The sequence below is a fragment of the Pseudophryne corroboree genome (assembly GCF_028390025.1).
Source record: "Pseudophryne corroboree isolate aPseCor3 chromosome 3 unlocalized genomic scaffold, aPseCor3.hap2 SUPER_3_unloc_30, whole genome shotgun sequence".
Classification (NCBI taxonomy): domain Eukaryota; kingdom Metazoa; phylum Chordata; class Amphibia; order Anura; family Myobatrachidae; genus Pseudophryne; species Pseudophryne corroboree.
The window spans coordinates 54,900-77,551 of NW_026967520.1; positions in this window are offsets into that span (position 1 = coordinate 54,900).

Genomic DNA, 22,652 nt, shown 5'->3' on the forward strand with positions numbered 1-22,652 from the left:
CGTGTGTGATGAAGCGTGGGTTAACCCAGATAGAAAACTGCTAATTTCTAAGAAGTTATTAGCATTATACCCTTTCCCACCAGAGGTTAGGACGCGCTGGGAAACACCCCCTAGGGTGGATAAGGCGCTCACACGTTTATCAAAGCAAGTGGCGTTGCCGTCTCCTGATACGGCCGCCCTCAAGGATCCAGCGGATAGGAGGCTGGAAACTACCCTGAAAAGTATATACACTCATACTGGTGTTATACTGCGACCGGCAATAGCCTCAGCCTGGATGTGCAGTGCTGGGGTAGTGTGGTTGGATTCCCTGACTGAAAATATTGATACCCTGGATAGGGACAGTATTTTATTGACTCTAGAGCAATTAAAGGATGCGTTTCTTTATATGCGAGATGCTCAGAGGGATATTTGTACTCTAGCATCAAGAGTAAGTGCGATGTCCATATCTGCCAGAAGAAGTTTATGGACGCGACAGTGGTCAGGTGATGCGGATTCCAAAAGGCATATGGAAGTATTGCCATATAAAGGAGAGGAATTATTTGGGGTCGGTCTATCGGATCTGGTGGCCACGGCAACTGCCGGCAAATCCACTTTTTTACCTCAGACCCCCTCCCAACAGAAAAAGACACCGTCTTTTCAGCCGCAGTCCTTTCGCTCCTATAAAAACAAGCGAGCAAAAGGACAGTCTTATCTGCCGCGAGGCAGAGGAAAGGGTAAGAGAGGGCAGCAAACAGCCCCTGCCCAGGACCAGAAGCCCGCCCCGGGTTCTACAAAGCCATCAGCATGACGTTGGGGCTTTACAAGCGGACTCAGGAGCGGTGGGGGGTCGACTAAAGATTTTCAGCAATCAGTGGGCTCGCTCACAGGTGGACCCGTGGATCCTGCAGATAGTATCTCAGGGTTACATGTTGGAGTTCGAAAGGTCTCCCCCTCGCCGGTTCCTAAAGTCTGCTTTACCAACGTCTCCCTCAGAAAGGACGACGGTATTGGAAGCCATTCACAAGCTGTATTCTCAGCAGGTGATAGTCAAGGTACCCCTCCTACAACAGGGAAAGGGGTATTATTCCACACTATTTGTGGTACCGAAGCCGGACGGTTCGGTAAGACCTATTCTAAATCTGAAATCCTTGAACCTGTACATACAGAAATTCAAGTTCAAGATGGAGTCACTCAGAGCAGTGATAGCGAATCTGGAAGAAGGGGACTTCATGGTGTCCCTGGACATAAAAGATGCTTATCTGCATGTCCCAATTTACCCCTCACACCAAGGGTATCTCAGGTTCGTGATACAAGACTGTCATTATCAGTTTCAAACGCTGCCGTTTGGTTTGTCCACGGCCCCTCGGGTCTTTACCAAGGTAATGACCGAAATGATGGTTCTTCTACGAAGAAAAGGCGTATTAATTATCCCTTACTTGGACGATCTCCTGATAAGGGCAAAGTCCAGAGAACAGCTGGAAGTCGGTGTAGCACTAACCCAAGTAGTGCTTCAGCAACACGGGTGGATTCTGAATCTTCCAAAATCTCAATTGACCCCGACAACACGTCTGCTGTTCCTGGGAATGATTCTGGACACGGTTCAGAAAAAGGTGTTTCTCCCGGAGGAGAAAGCAAGGGAGTTATCCGAACTTGTCAGGAACCTCCTAAAACCAGGAACTGTGTCAGTGCATCAATGCACAAGAGTCCTGGAAAAGATGGTGGCTTCTTACGAAGCAATTGCATTCGGCAGATTCCATGCACGAACATTTCAGTGGGATCTGCTGGACAAATGGTCCGGATCGCATCTGCATATGCATCATGGGATAACACTGTCACCAAGAACAAGGTTGTCTCTCCTGTGGTGGTTGCAGAGTGCCCATCTGTTAGAGGGCCGCAGGTTCGGCATACAGGACTGGGTCCTGGTGACTACGGATGCCAGCCTACGGGGCTGGGGAGCAGTCACAAAGGGAAGAAACTTCCTGGGTGTATGGTCAGACCTGGAGACGTCTCTTCACATAAATATACTGGAGCTAAGAGCGATATACAATGCTCTAAGCTTGGCAAAACCGCTGCTTCAGGGTCAGCCGGTGTTGATCCAGTCGGACAACATCACGGCAGTCGCCCACGTAAACAGACAAGGCGGCACGAGAAGCAGAAGAGCAATGACAGAAGCTGCAAGGATTCTTCGCTGGGCGGAAAATCATGTCATAGCACTGTCAGCAGTGTTCATCCCGGGAGTGGACAACTGGGAAGCAGACTTCCTCAGCAGACACGACCTTCACCCGGGAGAGTGGGTACTTCATCCAGAAGTTTTCCACATGATTGTGAACCGTTGGGAAAAACCAAAAGGTGGATATGATGGCGTCTCGCCTCAACAAAAAACTGGACAGATATTGCGCCAGGTCAAGAGACCCGCAGGCAATAGCTGTGGACGCTCTGGTAACACCATGGGTGTACCAGTCAGTGTATGTGTTTCCTCCTCTGCCTCTCATACCAAAGGTACTGAGAATTATTCGGAAAAGGGGAGTAAGAACATTACTAGTTGCTCCGGATTGGCCAAGAAGAACTTGGTATCCGGAACTTCAAGAGATGCTCACGGAGGATCCGTGGCCTCTACCTCTAAGAAGGGATCTGCTTCAGCAGGGACCTTGTATGTTCCAAGACTTACCGCGACTGCGTTTGACGGCATGGCGGTTGAACGCCGGATTCTAAAAGAAAAGGGCATTCCAGAGGAAGTTATTCCTACCTTGATTAAGGCTAGGAAGAAAGTGACCGCACAACATTATCACCGCATTTGGAGAAAATATGTTGCATGGTGTGAAGCCAAGAAGGCTCCAACGGAAGAATTTCAATTGGGTCGATTCTTACATTTCCTGCAGGCAGGATTGTCTATGGGCCTAAAATTGGGGTCTATTAAAGTTCAAATTTCGGCTTTATCAATCTTCTTCCAGAAGGAATTGGCTTCAGTGCCTGAAGTACAAACTTTTGTCAAGGGTGTACTACATATACAGCCCCCGATTGTGCCCCCAGTGGCACCGTGGGATCTAAACGTAGTTTTGGATTTGCTCAAATCTCATTGGTTTGAGCCTCTCAAATCTGTAGATTTGAAGTATCTTACATGGAAAGTAACCATGCTACTGGCCCTGGCTTCAGCCAGGAGAGTTTCAGAGTTGGCGGCTTTATCGTACAAAGGCCCATGTCTGATTTTCCATTCGGACAGGGCAGAACTGCGGACACGTCCTCATTTTCTCCCTAAGGTGGTTTCGGCTTTTCACTTGAACCAGCCTATTGTGGTGCCTGCGGCTACTAGCGACTTGGAGGACTCCAAGTTACTGGACGTTGTCAGAGCATTAAAAATATATATTTCAAGGACAGCTGGAGTCAGAAAATCTGACTCATTGTTTATATTGTATGCACCCAACAAGATGGGTGCTCCTGCGTCTAAGCAGACGATTGCGCGTTGGATCTGTAGCACAATCCAACTTGCACATTCTGTGGCAGGCCTGCCACAGCCTAAATCTGTAAAGGCCCACTCCACAAGGAAGGTGGGCTCATCTTGGGCGGCTGCCCGAGGGGTCTCGGCATTGCAACTTTGCCGAGCAGCTACGTGGTCAGGGGAGAACACGTTTGTAAAATTTTACAAATTTGATACTCTGGCTAAGGAGGACCTGGAGTTCTCTCATTCGGTGCTGCAGAGTCATCCGCACTCTCCCGCCCGTTTGGGAGCTTTGGTATAATCCCCATGGTCCTGACGGAGTCCCCAGCATCCACTAGGACGTTAGAGAAAATAAGAATTTACTTACCGATAATTCTATTTCTCATAGTCCGTAGTGGATGCTGGGCGCCCATCCCAAGTGCGGATTGTCTGCAATATTTGTACATAGTTATTGTTACAAAAATCGGGTTATTATTATTGTTGTGAGCCATCTTTTCAGAGGCTACTTCGTTTGTTATCATACTGTTAACTGGGTTCAGATCACAAGTTGTACGGTGTGATTGGTGTGGCTGGTATGAGTCTTACCCGGGATTCAAGATCCTTCCTTATTGTGTACGCTCGTCCGGGCACAGTACCTAACTGAGGCTTGGAGGAGGGTCATAGGGGGAGGAGCCAGTACACACCATGTGATCCTAAAAGCTTTCTTTAGATGTGCCCTGTCTCCTGCGGAGCCGCTATTCCCCATGGTCCTGACGGAGTCCCCAGCATCCACTACGGACTATGAGAAATAGAATTATCGGTAAGTAAATTCTTATTTTCCAAACCATTTGCATTTATTTACCAATTTATTCCACGTTTAGTTATCAGAGACTGTGTGCTTTGCAAGTATTTCCGGAGTTCTGTTTTCCAAACCATTTACATTTATTTACCAAGTTATTCCACGTTTAGTTATCAGAGACTGTGTGCTTTGCAAGTATTACCGGAGTTCTGTCTGCTAAGCCATTCACATTTATTTACCAATTTATTCCACGTTTAGTTAGCAGAGACTGTGTGCTTTGCAAGTATTACCGGAGTTCTGTTTTCCAAACCATTCACATTTATTTACCAAGTTATTCCACGTTTAGTTATCAGAGACTGTGTGCTTTGCAAGTATTACCGGAGTTCTGTCTTCTAAACCATTTACATTTATTTACCAAGTCATTCCACGTTTAGTTATCAGAGACTGTGTGCTTTGCAAGTATTACCGGAGTTCTGTTTTCCAAACCATTCACATTTATTTACCAAGTCATTCCACGTTTAGTTATCAGAGACTGTGTGCTTTGCAAGTGTTACCGGAGTTCTGTCTTCTAAGCCATTCACATTTATTTACCAAGTTATGCCACGTTTAGTTATCAGAGACTGTGTGCTTTGCAAGTATTACCGGAGTTCTGTTTTCCAAACCATTCACATTTATTTACCAAGTCATTCCACGTTTAGTTATCAGAGACTGTGTGCTTTGCAAGTATTACCGGAGTTCTGTTTTCCAAACCATTTGCATTTATCAAGTTATTTCACGTTACCGGAGTTTTTCTTTTTCAGTTATTATTTACAAATCTTTACATCCAGCTACCAAGTTGTTTCACATTTGTGTTACCAGTGGCCTTATTTGCTTTAAACCTGCATTCTGCCATCAACTTGTCATCAATATATATTTGTGTTGCCAGAGACTTTTCTCTTACGTCCTAGAGGATGCTGGGGACTCCGTAAGGACCATGGGGTATAGACGGGCTCTGCAGGAGACATAGGCACGATCAAGAACTTTAGAATGGGTGTGCACTGGCTTCTCCCTCTAAGCCCCTCCTCCAGACCTCAGTTAGATCCTGTGCCCAGAGGAGACTGGGTGCATTACAGGGGAGCTCTCCAGAGTTTCTCTGAAAAAATAATTTTGTCAGGTTTTTTATTTTCAGGGAGCACTGCTGGCAACAGGCTCCCTGCATCGTGGGACTGAGGAGAGAGAAGCAGACCTACTTAAATGATAGGCTCTGCTTCTTAGGCTACCGGACACCATTCACTCCAAAGGGAGTTGGAACGCAGGTCTCACCCCGCCGTTCGTCCCAGAGCAGCGCCGCCGTCCTCACAGCCGGAAGATAGAAGCCGGGTGAGTATAAGAAGAAAGAAGACTGCAAAGGCGGCAGAAGACTTCAGCTCTACCCTGAGGTAAGCGCGCAGCGGTAACGCTGCACGCTATTGCTCCCGCTCACAACACGCACTGCTGGCACTGCAGGGTGCAGTGGGGGGCGCCTTGGGCAGCAATATAAACCTCTAGTACTGGCAAATACGTATATATAGGCTGCGGAGGCAGTAGATATAAAAATCCCCCGCCAGTATTACAAAATTGAGCGGGACTGAAGCCCGCCGCTGGATGGGGCGGAGCTTGATCCCACAGCACTAACCAGCGCCATTTTCTCCACAGAGCACTGCAGAGAAGCTGGCTCCCCGGACTCTCCCCTGCTGAACGATGTGACAGGGCAGAAAAGAGGGGGGGGGGGGCACTTGTAAGGAGCAGTGAGTGTATTATACAGATAATTATATATAAAAGCGCTTTATTATCTGGGAATTTGTTTCCACTGTCAGTTGGCGCTGGGTGTGTGATGGCATACTCTCTCTCTGTCTCTCCAAAGGGCCTTATTGGGGAACTGTCTCCATATAAATATATCCCTGAGTGTGTGGGTGTCGGTACGAGTGTGTTGGCATGTCTGAAGCGGAAGGCTCATCTAAGGAGGAGTTGGAGCAGATGATTGTAGTCTCTCCGTCGGCAACACCGACACCTGATTGGTTGAACATGTGGAATGTTTTAAATGCAAATGTGACCTTATTAAATATTAGGATGGACAAACCAGAGTCCAGGGAAAAAGCAGAGAGTCAATCCATGGCTTTTACTGTGTCACAGGGCCCTTCAGGGTCTCAAAAATGTTCTCTATCCCAAATAGCAGACACTGATACCGACACGGATTCTGACTCCAGTGTCGACTACGATGATGCGAGGTTACACACAAGGGTGGCCAAAAATATTAATTATATGATTATTGCAATAAAAGATGTTTTGCATATCACAGATGACCCCTCTGTCCCTGACATGAGGGTGCGCATGTATAAGGAAAAGATACCTGAGGTAACCTTTCCCCCTTCTCATGAGCTAAACGAGTTATTTGAAAAAGCTTGGGAAACTCCAGACAAAAAACTGCAGATTCCAAAGAGGATTCTTATGGCATATCCTTTCCCTGCACAGGACAGGGTACGGTGGGAATCCTTGCCCGGGGTGGACAAGGCTTTAATGCGTTTGCCCAAGAAGGTGGCACTACTGTCTCCAGACACGGCAGCCCTCAAGGCTCCTGCTGATCGCAGACAGGAAACTACCTTAAAATCTGTACGCATACGGGTGCTTTACTCAGACCGGCAATAGCATCGGCATGGGTATGTAGCGCAGTAGCAGCTTGGACAGATACCTTGTCAGCTGATATTGATTCCCTAGATAGGGATACCATTTTATTGACCTGGTCACATTAAAGACGCAGTCTTGTATATGAGAGACGCTCAAAGAGATGTTGGGCTGCTAGGTCCGAGAGCCAACGCATGGCGATTTCTGCTAGGCGAGCCCTGTGGACCCGCCAATGGATGAGTGATGCTGACTCAAAGAGGCATTTGGAGGGTTTACCTTAGAAGGGTGAAGTTTTATTTGGGGAAGTTCTCGCGGACCTGGTTTCCACAGCTACGGCCGGTAAATCTACTTTTTTACCTTATGTTCCCCCACAGCAAAAGAAAACACAATATCAGATGCAGTCCTTTAGGTCACATAAGTCCAGAAGAGGTCGGGGCTCATCCTTCCTCGCCAGAGGTAAGGGTAGAGGGAAAAGAACACCTGCTTTGGCTAGTTCCCAGGAACAGAAGTCCTCACTGGCTTCTACTAAATTCACCGCATGATGCTGGGGCTCCACTGAGGGAGTCCGCACCGATGGAGGCACATCTTTGACTCTTCAGACAGGTCTGGGATCTGTCAGATGTGGATCCTTGAGCGATGGAAATTGTATCCCAAGGCTACAAACTGGAATTCGAAGAGGTGCCCCCTCGACGATTTTTCAAGTCGGCCTTGCCAGCTTCTCCCCCAGAGGGAAGTAGTGTTAGCTGCAATTTAAAAGCTGTGTCAACAGCAAGTGATTATCAAGGTTCCCCTAGTCCAACAGGGGAAAGGGTACTATTCAACCCTGTTCATGGTCCCGAAGCCGGATGGCTCGGTCAGACCCATTTTAAATCTAAAATCCCTAAACCTGTACTTGAAAAAGTTCAAATTCAAGATGGAATCGCTCCGGGCCGTGATCTCCAGACTGGAAGGGGGGATTTTATGGTATCACTAGATATAAAGGATGCATACCGTCATGTCCCCATATATCGTCCTCATCAGGAATACCTGAGATTCGCTGTAGAGGACTGTCATTACCAGTTTCAGACATTGCCGTTTGGGCTTTCCACAGCCCGAGGATTTTCACCAAGGTGATGGCGGAGATGATGGTGCTCCTGCGCAGGCAGGGAGTCACAATTATCCCGCAGGTTTGGCATTTAAGACTGGGTCCTGATAACCACGGACGCAAGCCTCCAAGGATGGGGAGTAGTCACACAAGGAAGAAATTTTCAGGGACTATGGTCAAGCCAGGAGGCTTTTCTACACATCAACGTACTGAAATTGAGGGCCAGATACAACGGCATATGTCAAGCGGAGAATCTTTGCGACCTACCGATTCTGGTTCAGTCAGACAACGTCACAGCAGTGGCTCATGTAAACCGCCAAGGTGGGACAAGGAGCAGAGTGGCAATGGCGGAAGCCACCAGGATTCTTCGCTGGGCGGAAAATCACGTAAACGCTCTGTCAGCAGTCTTCATTCCGGGAGTGGACAACTGGGAAGCAGACTTCCTCAGCAGGCACGATCTCCATCCATGAGAGTGGGGACTTCATCAAGAAGTTTTTGCAGAGATAACAAGTCTTTGGGGAATTCCTCAAATAGACATGATGGCATCATGCCTCAACAAGAAGCTTCGGAGGTATTGTGCCAGGTCAAGGGACCCTCAGGCAGTAGGGGTAGACGCCCTGGTGACACCATGGGTGTTTCAGTCGGTCTATGTGTTCCCTCTTCCTCTCATCTCAAAAATATTGAGAATCATAAGACGAAAAAGAGTGCAGGCAATACTCTGTTCCAGATTGGCCTCGAAGGGCCTGGTACTCAGATCTTCAGGAAATGCTCACAGAAGATCCGTGGCCTTTTCCTCTCAGGGAGGACCTGTTGCAGCAGGGACCCGGCGTGTTCCAAGACTACCGCGGTTATGTTTGACGGCATGGCGGTTGAACACCGAATCCTAGCTGGAAAAGGTATTCCGGAAGAAATCATCCCTACGCTGATAAAGGCTAGGAAGGAGGTGACGGCGAAACATTATCACTGTATCTGGAGGAAGTATATATCTTGGTGTGAAGCCAAGAATGCTCTTTTACGGAGGATTTCCATCTGGGCCGTTTTCTCCACTTTCTGTAAACAGGAGTGGATATGGGCCTGAAGTTAGGGCTGAAATCTGTACCTTAATGGAGCCGATCTATATTCTTTCAGAAGGAATTGGCTTCTCTCTCAGAAGTCCAGACTTTTGTAAAGGGAGTGCTGCACATCCAGCCTCCTTTTGTGGCACCATGGGACTTTAACGTGGTGTTATAGTCCCTAAAATCTCACTTGTTTGAACCTCTTCAAAAGGTTGAATTTAAATTTCTCACTTGGAAGGTGGTCATGTTGTTGGCCTTGGCATCTGCAAGGCGGGTGTCTGAATTGGCGGCCTTGTCTCACAAGAGCCACTATCTGATTTTCCATGTGGATAGAGCGGAGTTGAGGACTCGTCCTCAATTTTTGCCTAAGGTGGTTTCATCATTTCATATGAACCAACGTATTGTGGTGCTTGTTGCTACGGGTGATTTGTAGGACTCCAAATCCCTGGATGTAGCCAGGACGGCTCGGGTTAGGAAAACAGAAGCACTGTTTGTCCTGTATGCAGCCAACAAAGTTGGTGCTCCTGCTTTGAAGCAGACTATTGCTCACTGGATCTGTAACACGATTTAGCAGGCTCATTCTACAGCTGGATTGCCATTACCAAATTCGATAAAGGGCCATTCCACTAGGAAGGTGGGCTCTTCTTGGGCGGCTGCCCGAGGCGTCTCGGCTTTACAGCTTTGCCGAGCAGCTACTTGGTCGGGTTCAAACACTTTTTTGCAAAGTTCGATAAGTTTGACACCCTGGCCGATGAGGACCACGCGTTTGCTCAATCGGTGCTGCAGTCTTCCGCACTCTCCCGCCCGGTCTGGAGCTTTGGTATAAACCCCATGGGCCTTACGGAGTCCACAGCATCCTCTAGGACGTAAGAAAATAAGATTTTACACCTACCGGTAAATCTTTTTCTCCTAGTCCTTAAGAATGCTGGGCGCCTGTCCCAGTGCAGACTACTTTCTGCAAGGCTTGTATATAGTTATTGCTTACATAAGAGTTATGTTACAGTTGAAATCAGTCTTTGCCTGATACTGGTTTTTTGTTCATACTGTTAACTGGTTGCGTATATTCCAGGTTATACGGTGTGGATGGTGTGGGCTGGTATGAATCTTGCCCTTGGATTAACAAAAATCCTTTCCTCGCTCTGTCCATCTCCTCTGGGCACAGTTCTCTAACTGAGGTCTGGAGGAGGGGCATAGAGGGAGGAGCCAGTGCACACCCATTCTAAAGTTCTTTATAGTGCCCATGTCTCCTGTGGAGCCTGTCTATACCCCATGGTTCTTACGGAGTCCCCAGCATCCTCTACGGACTAGGAGAAAAAGATTTACAGGTAGGTTTAAAATCTAATTTTTATTATTACCTTGGATTTAGTTACCGTTTATCATTTCAGTTCTGCTACTACCATCTATTATATCATTGTTCTGTGACCTTTTGTGTTTATTAAACATCAGTGCATATGTGCAGGACTTTATTCAATCTCCACGCTTCATACTTCATTCCAACAGTGACCCACTAGTGCCCCCTCCAGGAACAGACAAAATCAGAATCCTGACAACAGACTTAGGCTTGTGGGTTCAGAGTAACAAAATGCTGATCATGTGCGGAATCTTGGTGTCCTGGATGGCGGAGAGACATTTAGGGGGTATTCAGTTTGAAAGGTAACTTAGGTGTGTGTTTTTTCTCTAACAGACCCCCAACCGACTTTTCAAACAATTGACTTTCACTCTTACAATCAGGTATCAGCCACAATCAGATCCTCATCTGAGGAACATAGCCAGAATCCAGCACTTATTTCCCTCAGAAGATCTACCTACAGTCATACATACACTTGTATCATCACACATAGACTACTGCAATGTCCTCTACCTGGGTCTCCCAGCAAAAGAATTGCACCGCTTGTAGCTTGTACAGACTGCAGCAGCCAGGCTGTTACCTAACCAGCCCGTTCCTGCCACATAACACCCATTCTCTACTCCTTCCACTGGCTGCCTGTAAGATGGTGACTCTTACATAATCTTACTGACTCTCCCAGCCCTACATGACCAGGGTCCATGGTACCAGAAGCAGCTTCTGCCTCCTTACTGACTTACTGTAGGCCCCTATTACAGAATCTTACTGACTCTCCCAGCCCTACATGACCAGGGTCCATGTACCAGAAGCAGCTTCTGTCTCCTTACTGACTTAATGTAGGCCCCTATTACATAATCTTACTGACTCTCCCAGCCCTACATGACCAGGGTCCATGTACCAGAAGCAGCTTCTGCCTCCTTACTGACTTACTGTAGGCCCCTATTACATAATCTTACTGACTCTCCCAGCCCTACATGACCAGGGTCCATGTACCAGAAGCAGCTTCTGCCTCCTTACTGACTTACTGTAGGCCCCTATTACAGAATCTTACTGACTCTCCCAGCCCTACATGACCAGGGTCCATGTACCAGAAGCAGCTTCTGTCTCCTTACTGACTTAATGTAGGCCCCTATTACATAATCTTACTGACTCTCCCAGCCCTACATGACCAGGGTCCATGTACCAGATGCATCTTCTGCCCCCTTACTGACTTACTGTAGGCCCCTATTACAGAATCTTACTGACTCTCCCAGCCCTACATGACCAGGGTCCATGTACCAGAAGCAGCTTCTGCCTCCTTACTGACTTACTGTAAGCCCCTATTACACAATCTTACTGACTCTCCCAGCCCTACATGACCAGGGTCCATGTACCAGAAGCAGCTTCTGCCTCCATACTGACTTACTGTAGGCCCCTATTACACAATCTTACTGACTCTCCCAGCCCTACATGACCAGGGTCCATGTACCAGAAGCAGCTTCTGCCTCCATACTGACTTACTGTAGGCCCCTATTACACAATCTTACTGACTCTCCCAGCCCTACATGACCAGGATCCATGTACCAGAAGCAGCTTCTGTCTCCTTACTGACTTACTGTAGTCCCCTATTACATAATCTTACTGACTCTCCCAGCCCTACATGACCAGGGTCCATGTACCAGAAGCAGCTTCTGCCTCCTTACTGACTTACTGTAGGCCCCTATTACACAATCTTACTGACTCTCCCAGCCCTACATGACCAGGGTCCATGTACCAGAAGCAGCTTCTGCCTCCTTACTGACTTACTGTAGGCCCCTATTACACAATCTTACTGACTCTCCCAGCCCTACATGACCAGGGTCCATGTACCAGAAGCAGCTTCTGCCTCCTTACTGACTTACTGTAGGCCCCTATTACATAATCTTACTGACTCTCCCAGCCCTACATGACCAGGGTCCATGAACCAGAAGCAGTGCCCTGTTTGGTTCCATCTGCAGATGAAGGACTGTTACCAGCAGTATCATAATTCCCCAAGCAGTGCTGAGATGTTGGGTGACACAGGGTAGGCGGCACCTTTGCAGTAGCGGGGGCTGCCGGAGCAGTGTCTACATAGGAAATATTGTCTCCATGCAGTGCTGAGGTGTCAGGGGAGACAGGGCGGATGGCTGCAGTGCGGTACCAGGAGCTGCTGGAAGAAGTGTCTATGTTGGTAATCATGTCCCCAAGAAGCGGTAAGGTGCCAGAGCGGGTGGCAGTAGTGGGGGGAGCCGGGGCAGTGGCAGTAGTTTTTTTGGGGGGGCAGGTGGCAGTAGTAGGGGAGACGGGTTGGGTGGCAGTACAGGGAAGTGGGGTGGGTGACAGTAGTGGGGGGGAGATGGGGCATGTGGCAGTAGTGGGGGGAGCCAGGGCGGTGGGAGTAGTGGAAGGAGACGGGGTGGATGGCTGCAGTGCGGTACCATGGGCTGCTGGAGGCAGTGTCTATGTGGGTAATCATGTCCCCAAGAAGCACTAAGGTGTCAGAGAGGAAGACAGAGTGGGTGGCAGTAGTGGGGGGAGATGGGGCGTGTGGCAGTAGTGGGGTGGAGACGGGACGAGTGGCAGTAGTGGCGGGAGATGGGGCAGTGGCAGTAGTGTGGGAAGATGAGGTGGGTGGCAGTAGAGGGGGTGAGACACGAGGCGGATGGCAGTAGTGGCGGGAGATGGGGCGGTGACAGTAGTGGGGGAAGACAGGGCGGTGGCAGTAGTGGGGGGAGACGGCAGATGGCAGTAGTGGGGGGAGGTAGTAGTAGATGGAGGCAGTAGTGGGGGTAGACAGGGCGGATGGCCGCAGTGCAGTACCAGGGGCTGCTGGAGGAAGTAAAGAGGTGTATGGGTCCCGCACAGAACCAGTTGATAATTAGACTTAATGATTATTATGCTTCCTTATTTCTAATTAATCCCTTGTATGTGTTACTGTTATTTGCTGTGTCAGCCTTTATGTGTGTTCTGTGTAATAATCCTGAAAGTAGTGCTGCCACCGATCTCATATCATTTGTAGTAACTTGGAAAAGATGAGATATGAGGTGCACTCTGGAAGCTTATAGAGATGAACACAGATGTGACATCACGCAGCCCCCCGGAAAATGGTCCCGGACCACCTGCATTCACCCCTCAGGGATGTGACTGCAATGTGTGTGTCTGCGCGGCCGCTGCGCATGTGCATATTGCCACCACCAGCAAACTGCTGCGGGCCGCTATTGCGGCTGGGTCTGAATGACCCCCATAGGCTGTTGTGCAGAGAAAAGTATTTTTAAGTTTAAAATATAGACAAAAATATGTGTATTAAAGATATGAAATAAAGTTGTTTAAAAACAAAAGATTTCCGTTGAGTCTTTTTATGTGTCTGTGTATTATCTTATTTCCAGATAATTGTCGCTATGGTGACAGAAACAATTTCCTGTTAATGTGTCACTTGTATTGTTACTTTTGTGTCCACATAATATCAGTGTTGCTGTGTATAAATACCCCGTCTGGTGTGTAAAGGTGGGTACACACGCTGCCATTGTGACTGTGCAATTCCCCTTGAACTGGCCGGAGCCCAGAACCACCAATAGTGACTGTATGTACTTGTGATTGTGGCTATGTCTGATTGTGACAGCTCATGGGAATAGTGGGGTGTGTATAGATATCTTTTTTTTTAAATGATGTCTGTTCAAAGGTTCAGTTTTTGTGATTTTTACTTGTAGGTGAATTAGGGTTGTTGTATTGTCGAAGTCAAAAAATAAGATTTTAAACCTACCGGTAAATCTTTTTATCCTAGTCCGTAGAGGATGCTGGGGACTCCGTAAGGACCATGGGGTATAGACGGGCTCCGCAGGAGACATGGGCACTCTAAAGACTTTATAATGGGTGTGCACTGGCTCCTCCCTCTATGACCCTCCTCCAGACCTCAGTTAGAGAAACTGTGCCAGAGGAGATGGACAGTACGAGGAAAGGATTTTTGTTAATCTAAGAGCAAGATTCATACCAGCCCACACCATCCACATCGTATAACATGGAATATACGCAACCAGTTAACAGTATGAACAAAACAGTATCAGCCAAAGACTGATCTTAACTGTAACCATAACCCTTATGTAAGCAATAACTATATACAAGCCTTGCAGAAAGTAGTCCGCACTGGGACGGGCGCCCATCATCCTCTACGTACTAGGAGAAAAAGATTTACCGGTAGGTTTAAAATCTTATTTTCTCTTACGTCCTAGAGGATGCTGGGGACTCCGTAAGGACCATGGGGATTATACCAAAGCTCCAGACTGGGCGGGAGAGTGCGTATGACTCTGCAGCACCGACTGAGCAAACGCTAGGTCCTCATCGGCCAGGGTATCAAACTTGTAGAATTTTGCAAAGGTGTTTGAACCTGACCAAGTAGCTGCTCGGCAAAGCTGTAAAGCCGAGACACCTTCCACCTTCCTAGTGGAATGGGCCTTTACCGAATTTGGTAAAAGCAATCCAGCCGTAGAATGAGCCTGCTGAATCGTTAACAGATCCAGCGAGCAATAGTCTGCTTAGAAGCAGGAGCGCCAACCTTGGGGTAAATTTACTAAGATGGGAGTTCTATTTAGGATGGAATGTTGCCGAAAGCAACCAATCAGATTCTACTTCTCATTTATCTAGCACCTTCTGGAAGATAATACCCGGAATCTGATTGGTTGCTATGGGCAACATCTCATCTTAAATAGAACTCCCACCTTAGTAAATGTACCCCCTTGTTGGCTGCATACAGGACAAACAGTGCCTCTGTTTTCCTAACTCGAGCCTTCCTGGCTACATACATTTTTAAGGCCCTGACTACATCAAGGGACTTGGAATCCTCCAAGTCACCCGTAGCCACAGGGACCACAATGAAACGATGGAACCACCTTAGGCAAAAATTGAGGACGAGTCCTCAACTCTGCTCTATCCACATGGAAAATCAGATAGGTGCTTTTGTGAGACAAAGCCGCCAATTCGGACACCCGCCTTGCAGATGCCAAGGCCAACAACATGACCACCTTCCAAGTGAGAAATTTTAATTAAACCGTTTGAAGAGGTTCAAACCAGTGAGACTTCAGGAACCGTAACACCATGTTAAGGTGCCACTGGGGGCACAAAAGGAGGTTTGATGTGCAGCACTCCCTTTGCAAAAGTCTGGACTTCTGGGAGAGAAGACAATTCCTTCTGAAAGAAAATAGACAGGGCCGAAATCTGTACCTTAATGGAGCCTAACTTTAGGCCCATATCCACTCCTGTCTGTTGAAAGTGGAGAAAACAGCCCAGATGGAAATCTTCCGTAGGAGCATTCTTGGCTTCACACCAAGATATATACTTCCTCCAGATACGGTGATAATGTTTCGCTGTCACCTCCTTCCTAACCTTTATCAGAGTAGGGATGACTTCCTCCGGAATACCTTTCCCAGCTAGGATTCGGTGTTCAACCGCCATGCCGCAAAACATAACCGCGGTAAGTCTTGGAACACGCAGGGCCCCTGCTGCAACAGGTCCTCCCTGAGAGGAAGAGGCCACGGATCTTCTATGAGCATTTCCTGAAGATCTGAATACCAGACCCTTCGAAGCCAATCTGGAACAATGAGTATTGTCTGCACTCTTTTTCGTCTTATAATTCTCAATATTTTTGAGAGGAAGAGGAAGGAACACATAGACCGACTGAAACACCCATGGTGTCACCAGGTTGTCTACCGCTACTGCCTGAGGGTCCCTTGACCTGGCACAATACCTCCGAAGCTTCTTGTTGAGGCATGATGCCATCATGTCTATTTGAGGAATTCCCCAAAGACTTGTTATCTCTGCAAAAACTTCTTGATGAAGTCCCCACTCTCCTGGATGGAGATCGTGCCTGCTGAGGAAGTCTGCTTCCCAGTTGTCCACTCCCGTAATAAAGACTGCTGACAGAGCGCTTACGTGATTTTCCGCCCAGCGAAGAATCCTGGTGGCTTCCACCATTGCCACATTCCTCCTTGTCCCGCCTTGGTGGTTTACATGAGCCACGGCTGTGACGTTGTCTGATTGAATCAGAACTGGTAGGTCGCGAAGAAGATTCTCTGCTTGTCATAAGCCGTTGTATATGGCCCTCAATTCCAGCACGTTGATGTGTAGACAAGCCTCCTGGCTTGACCATAGTCCCTGAAAATGTCTTCCTTGTGTGACTGCTCCCATCCTCGGAGGCTCGCGTCCGTGGTCACCAGAACCCAGTCTTGAATGCCGAACCTGCGACCCTTTAGAAGGTGAGCACTCTGCAGCCACCACAGGAGAGACACCCTGGCCCTGGGGGACAGGCTTATTTTCTGATGTATTTGTAGATGGGACCCGGACCACTTGTCCAGAAGGTCCCACTGAAATGTCCTTGCATGGAACCTACCGAAGGGGATGGCCTCGTAGGCCGCCACCATTTTCCCCAGAACTCGAGTGCATTGATGAACTGACACTCTTTTTGGTTTTTGCAGGTCTCTGACCATGTTCTGGAGTTCCTGGGCTTTTTCCATTGGGAGAAAAACCCTCTTCTGTTCCGTGTCCAGAATCATGCCTAAGAATGATAGCGAGTCATTGGAATCAATTGTGACTTTGGTAGATTTAGAATCCAACCGTGCTGCTGCAGCACTCTCAGGAAGAGTGACACACTTTCCAGCAATTCATCTCTCGATCTCTCTTTTATCAGGAGATCATCCAAGTACGGGATAATTGTGACTCCCTGCCTGCGCAGGAGCACCATCATTTCCGCCATTACCTTGGTGAAAATCCTCGAGGCCGTGGAAAGCCCAAACGGCAACGTCTGAAAATGGTAATGACAGTCCTGTACAGCGAATCTCAGGTACGCCTGATGAGGAGGAAATATGGGGACATGAAGGTATGCATCCTTTATGTCTAGTGACACCATAAAATCCCCCCTTCCAGTCTGGAGATCACTGTCCGGAGCGATTCCATCTTGAATTTGAACTTTTTCAAGTACAGGTTTAGGGATTTTAGATTCAGAATGGGTCTGACCGAGCCATCCGGTTTCAGGACCACAAACAGCATTGAATAGTACCCTTTCCCCTGTTGTACTAGGGCAACCTTGATAATCACTTGCTGTTGACACAGCTTTTGAATTGCAGCTAAATCTATTTCCCTCTCTGGGGGAGAAGCTGGCAAGGCCGACTTGAAAAATCGTCGAGGGGGCACCTCTTCGAATTCCAATTTGTAGCCTTGGGACACAATTTCCATCGCCCAAGGATTCACGTCTGACAGAACCCAGACCTGGCTGAAGAGCCAAAGACGTTCTCCCACTGGCGCGGACTCCCTCAGTGGAGCCCCAGCGTCATGCGGTGGATTTAGTAGAAGCTGGGGAGGACTTCTGCTCCTGGGAACTAGCCGTAGCAGGCATTCTTTTCCCTCTACCCTTACCTCTGCCGAGGAAGGAAGAGCCCCGACCTCTTCTGGACTTATGCGACCGAAAGGACTGCATCTGATATTGTGGAGTTTTCTTTTGCTGTGGGGGAACATAAGGCAAAAAAGTAGATTTTCCCACCGTAGCTGTGGAAACCAGGTCCACGAGACCTTCCCCAAATAAAACCTCACCCTTGTAAGGCAAAACCTCCAAATGCCTCTTTGAGTCAGCATCACCCGTCCATTGACAGGTCTACAGGGCTCGCCTAGCAGAAATCGCCATGGCGTTGGCTCCCGGACCTAGCAGCCCAACGTCTCTCTGAGCGTCTCTCATATATAAGACTGCGTCTTTAATGTGACCTAAGGTCAATAAAATGGTATCCCTATCTAGGGTATCAATGTCAGCTGACAAGGTATCTGTCCAAGCTGCTACTGCGCTACAAACCCAAGCTGATGCTACGGCTGGTCTGAGCAAAGCACCCGTATGTATATAAATAGATTTTAAGGTAGTTTCCTGTCTGCGATCAGCAGGATCCTTGAGGGCTGCCGTGTCTGGAGACGGTAGCGCCACCTTCTTGGACAAGCGCGTTAAAGCCTTGTCCACCCTGGGCGAGGATTCCCACCGTACCCTGTCCTGTGCAGGGAAAGGATACGCCATAAGAATTCTCTTGGGAATCTGCAGTTTTTTGTCTGGAGTTTCCCAAGATTTTTCAAATAACGCGTTCAGCTCATGAGATGGGGGAAATGTTACCTCAGGTTTCTTTTCCTTATACATGCGCACCCTCGTGTCAGGGACAGAGGGGTCATCAGTGATATGCAAAACAGCCTTTATTGCAATAATCATATAATGAATACTTTTGGCCACCCTTGCGTGTAACCTCGCATCATTGTAGTCGACACTGGAGTCAGAATCCGTGTCGGTATCAGTGTCTGTTACGTGGGACAGGGGACGTTTCTGAGACCCTGAAGGGCCCTGTGACACAGTCAAAGCCATGGATTGACTCCCTGTATTATCCCTGGACTCTGCTCTGTCCAATCTTTTATGTAATAAAGTCACACTTGCATTTAAAACATTCCACATGTCCAACCAATCAGGTGTCGGCGTTGCCGACGAAGACACCAGTCATCTGCTCCACATCCTCCTTAGATGAGCCTTCCGCTTCAGACATGCCGACACACACGTACCGACACCCCCACACACTCAGGGATATATCTATATGGAGACAGTCCCCCAATAAAGCCCTTTGGAGAGACAGAGAGAGAGAATATGCCAGCACACACCCAGCGCCACCGGACACTGGAATAAAATCCCAGTTAGTATAGCGCTTTTATATAAATATGTATAAATACACTCACTGAGCCAATTAAATGTGCCCCCCTCCCTCTTTTTTGCCCTCTGTAACCGTGTTCAGCAGGGGAGAGTCCGGTGTGCTGTGGAGAAAATGGCGCTGATTAGTGCTGGAGGATCAAGCCCCGCCCCCTCACTGGCAGGCTTCAGTCCCGCTCAAATTATTTATACTGGCGGGGGTTTATTGATATACTGCCTCTGCAGTATCTACTTTATATGCCAGTGTCCCTAGAGGTTTTTATTGCTGCCCAGGGCACCCACCCTGCACCCTTACAGTGCCCGTGGTGTGTGAATGTGTGGGAGCAATGGCGCAGCGTTACCTCAGTCAAGATCTGAAGTCTTCTGCCCCCTTTGAAGTCTTCTTCTCAATACTCACGCCGGGTGAGGACGGAGGAGGAGGATGGCGGCGCGGCTCCGGGACGAACGACGAGGGTGAGACCTGCGTTCCGAACCTCTGGAGCTAATGGTGTCCGGTAGCCTAAGAAGCAGAGCCTATCATTTTAAGTAGGTCTGCTTCTCTCTCCTCAGTCCCACGATGCAGGGAGCCTGTTGCCAGCAGTGCTCCCTGAAAATAGAAAACCTGACAAAAAGTCTATTTCAGAGAAACTCAGGAGAGCTCCCCTGTAATGCACCCAGTCTCCTCTGGGCACAGGATCTAACTGAGGTCTGGAGGAGGGGCATAGAGGGAGGAGCCAGTGCACACCCATTCTAAAGTCTTTAGAGTGCCCATGTCTCCTGTGGAGCCTGTCTATACCCCATGGTCCTTACGGAGTCTCCAGCATCCTCTAGGACATAAGAGAAATATTACACACCACATGCAAACACCAGAGTGGACTCTGTGCGTGCGTGTAGTCGCCATGCGTACGCATACACGCACGCTACGTACACTGGTTCACGAGCCTTGCGTATTGACACGTGGTATGAGTATATACGGTAGCATACGCATTCGCACAGAAAATCCAGAAATACAGATTCAATATTCTATTTATATAGTGCATAATTTGCACATAGTCTCCACACACATTCCCAGCAAGTTACATATACTCAAAGGATAGAACAGCAGAGTTATTCAGGGTTACAGGATGTGAGGGGTGGAAATTAACCCTTCATAAGGTTAGGACTTAGTGTTTGGTATCCAGAAGTGCAATATCTTGAGACCTACATTCTGGTTGCTATGTGCAGTATATAGCATGTTTCTGCACATATATAAGGATAGAACAGCAGAGTTATTCAGGGTTACAGGATGTGAGGGGATGGAGTAAGGTTAGGACTTAGTGTTTGGTAACCAGAAGTGCAGTATCTTGAGACCTATATTCTGGTTGCTATTTGCAGTTTATAGCATGTTTCTGCACATATATAAGGATAGAACAGCAGAGTTATTCAGGGTTACAGGATGTGAGGGGTGGAAATTAACCCTTCATAAGGTTAGGACTTAGTGTTTGGTATCCAGAAGTGCAATATCTTGAGACCTACATTCTGGTTGCTATGTGCAGTATATAGCATGTTTCTGCACATATATAAGGATAGAACAGCAGAGTTATTCAGGGTTACAGGATGTGAGGGGATGGAGTAAGGTTAGGACTTAGTGTTTGGTAACCAGAAGTGCAGTATCTTGAGACCTATATTCTGGTTGCTATTTGCAGTTTATAGCATGTTTCTGCACATATATAAGGATAGAACAGCAGAGTTATTCAGGGTTACAGGATGTGAGGGGTGGAAATTAACCCTTCATAAGGTTAGGACTTAGTGTTTGGTATCCAGAAGTGCAATATCTTGAGACCTACATTCTGGTTGCTATGTGCAGTATATAGCATGTTTCTGCACATATATAAGGATAGAACAGCAGAGTTATTCAGGGTTACAGGATGTGAGGGGATGGAGTAAGGTTAGGACTTAGTGTTTGGTAACCAGAAGTGCAGTATCTTGAGACCTATATTCTGGTTGCTATTTGCAGTTTATAGCATGTTTCTGCACATATATAAGGATAGAACAGCAGAGTTATTCAGGGTTACAGGATGTGAGGGGATGGAGTAAGGTTAGGACTTAGTGCTTGGTAACCAGAAGTGCAATATCTTGAGACCTATATTCTGGTTGCTATTTGCAGTGTATAGCATGTTTCTGCACATATATAAGGATAGAACAGCAGAGTTATTCAGGGTTACAGGATGTGAGGGGATGGAGTAAGGTTAGGACTTAGTGCTTGGTATCCAGAAGTGCAATATCTTGAGACCTATATTCTGGTTGCTATTTGCAGTTTATAGCATGTTTCTGCACATATATAAGGATAGAACAGCAGAGTTATTCAGGGTTACAGGATGTGAGGGGATGGAGTAAGGTTAGGACTTAGTGTTTGGTATCCAGAAGTGCAATATCTTGAGACCTATATTCTGGTTGCTATTTGCAGTTTATAGCATGTTTCTGCACATATATAAGGATAGAACAGCAGAGTTATTCAGGGTTACAGGATGTGAGGGGATGGAGTAAGGTTAGGACTTAGTGTTTGGTAACCAGAAGTGCAATATCTTGAGACCTATATTCTGGTTGCTATTTGCAGTTTATAGCATGTTTCTGCACATATATAAGGATAGAACAGCAGAGTTATTCAGGGTTACAGGATGTGAGGGGATGGAGTAAGGTTAGGATTTAGTGTTTGGTATACAGAAGTGCAATATCTTGAGACATATATTCTGGTTGCTATTTGCAGTTTATAGCATGTTTCTGCACATATATAAGGATAGAACAGCAGAGTTATTCAGGGTTACAGGATGTGAGGGGATGGAGTAAGGTTAGGACTTAGTGTTTGGTATCCAGAAGTGCAATATCTTGAGACCTACATTCTGGTTGCTATGTGCAGTATATAGCATGTTTCTGCACATATATAAGGATAGAACAGCAGAGTTATTCAGGGTTACAGGATGTGAGGGGATGGAGTAAGGTTAGGACTTAGTGTTTGGTAACCAGAAGTGCAGTATCTTGAGACCTATATTCTGGTTGCTATTTGCAGTTTATAGCATGTTTCTGCACATATATAAGGATAGAACAGCAGAGTTATTCAGGGTTACAGGATGTGAGGGGATGAAGTAAGGTTAGGACTTAGTGCTTGGTAACCAGAAGTGCAATATCTTGAGACCTATATTCTGGTTGCTATTTGCAGTGTATAGCATGTTTCTGCACATATATAAGGATAGAACAGCAGAGTTATTCAGGGTTACAGGATGTGAGGGGATGGAGTAAGGTTAGGACTTAGTGTTTGGTAACCAGAAGTGCAATATCTTGAGACCTATATTCTGGTTGCTATGTGCAGTTTATAGCATGTTTCTGCACATATATAAGGATAGAACAGCAGAGTTATTCAGGGTTACAGGATGTGAGGGGATGGAGTAAGGTTAGGACTTAGTGTTTGGTAACCAGAAGTGCAATATCTTGAGACCTATATTCTGGTTGCTATGTGCAGTTTATAGCATGTTTCTGCACATATATAAGGATAGAACAGCAGAGTTATTCAGGGTTACAGGATGTGAGGGGATGGAGTAAGGTTAGGACTTAGTGCTTGATATCCAGAAGTGCAATATCTTGAGACCTATATTCTGCTTGCTATTTGCAGTTT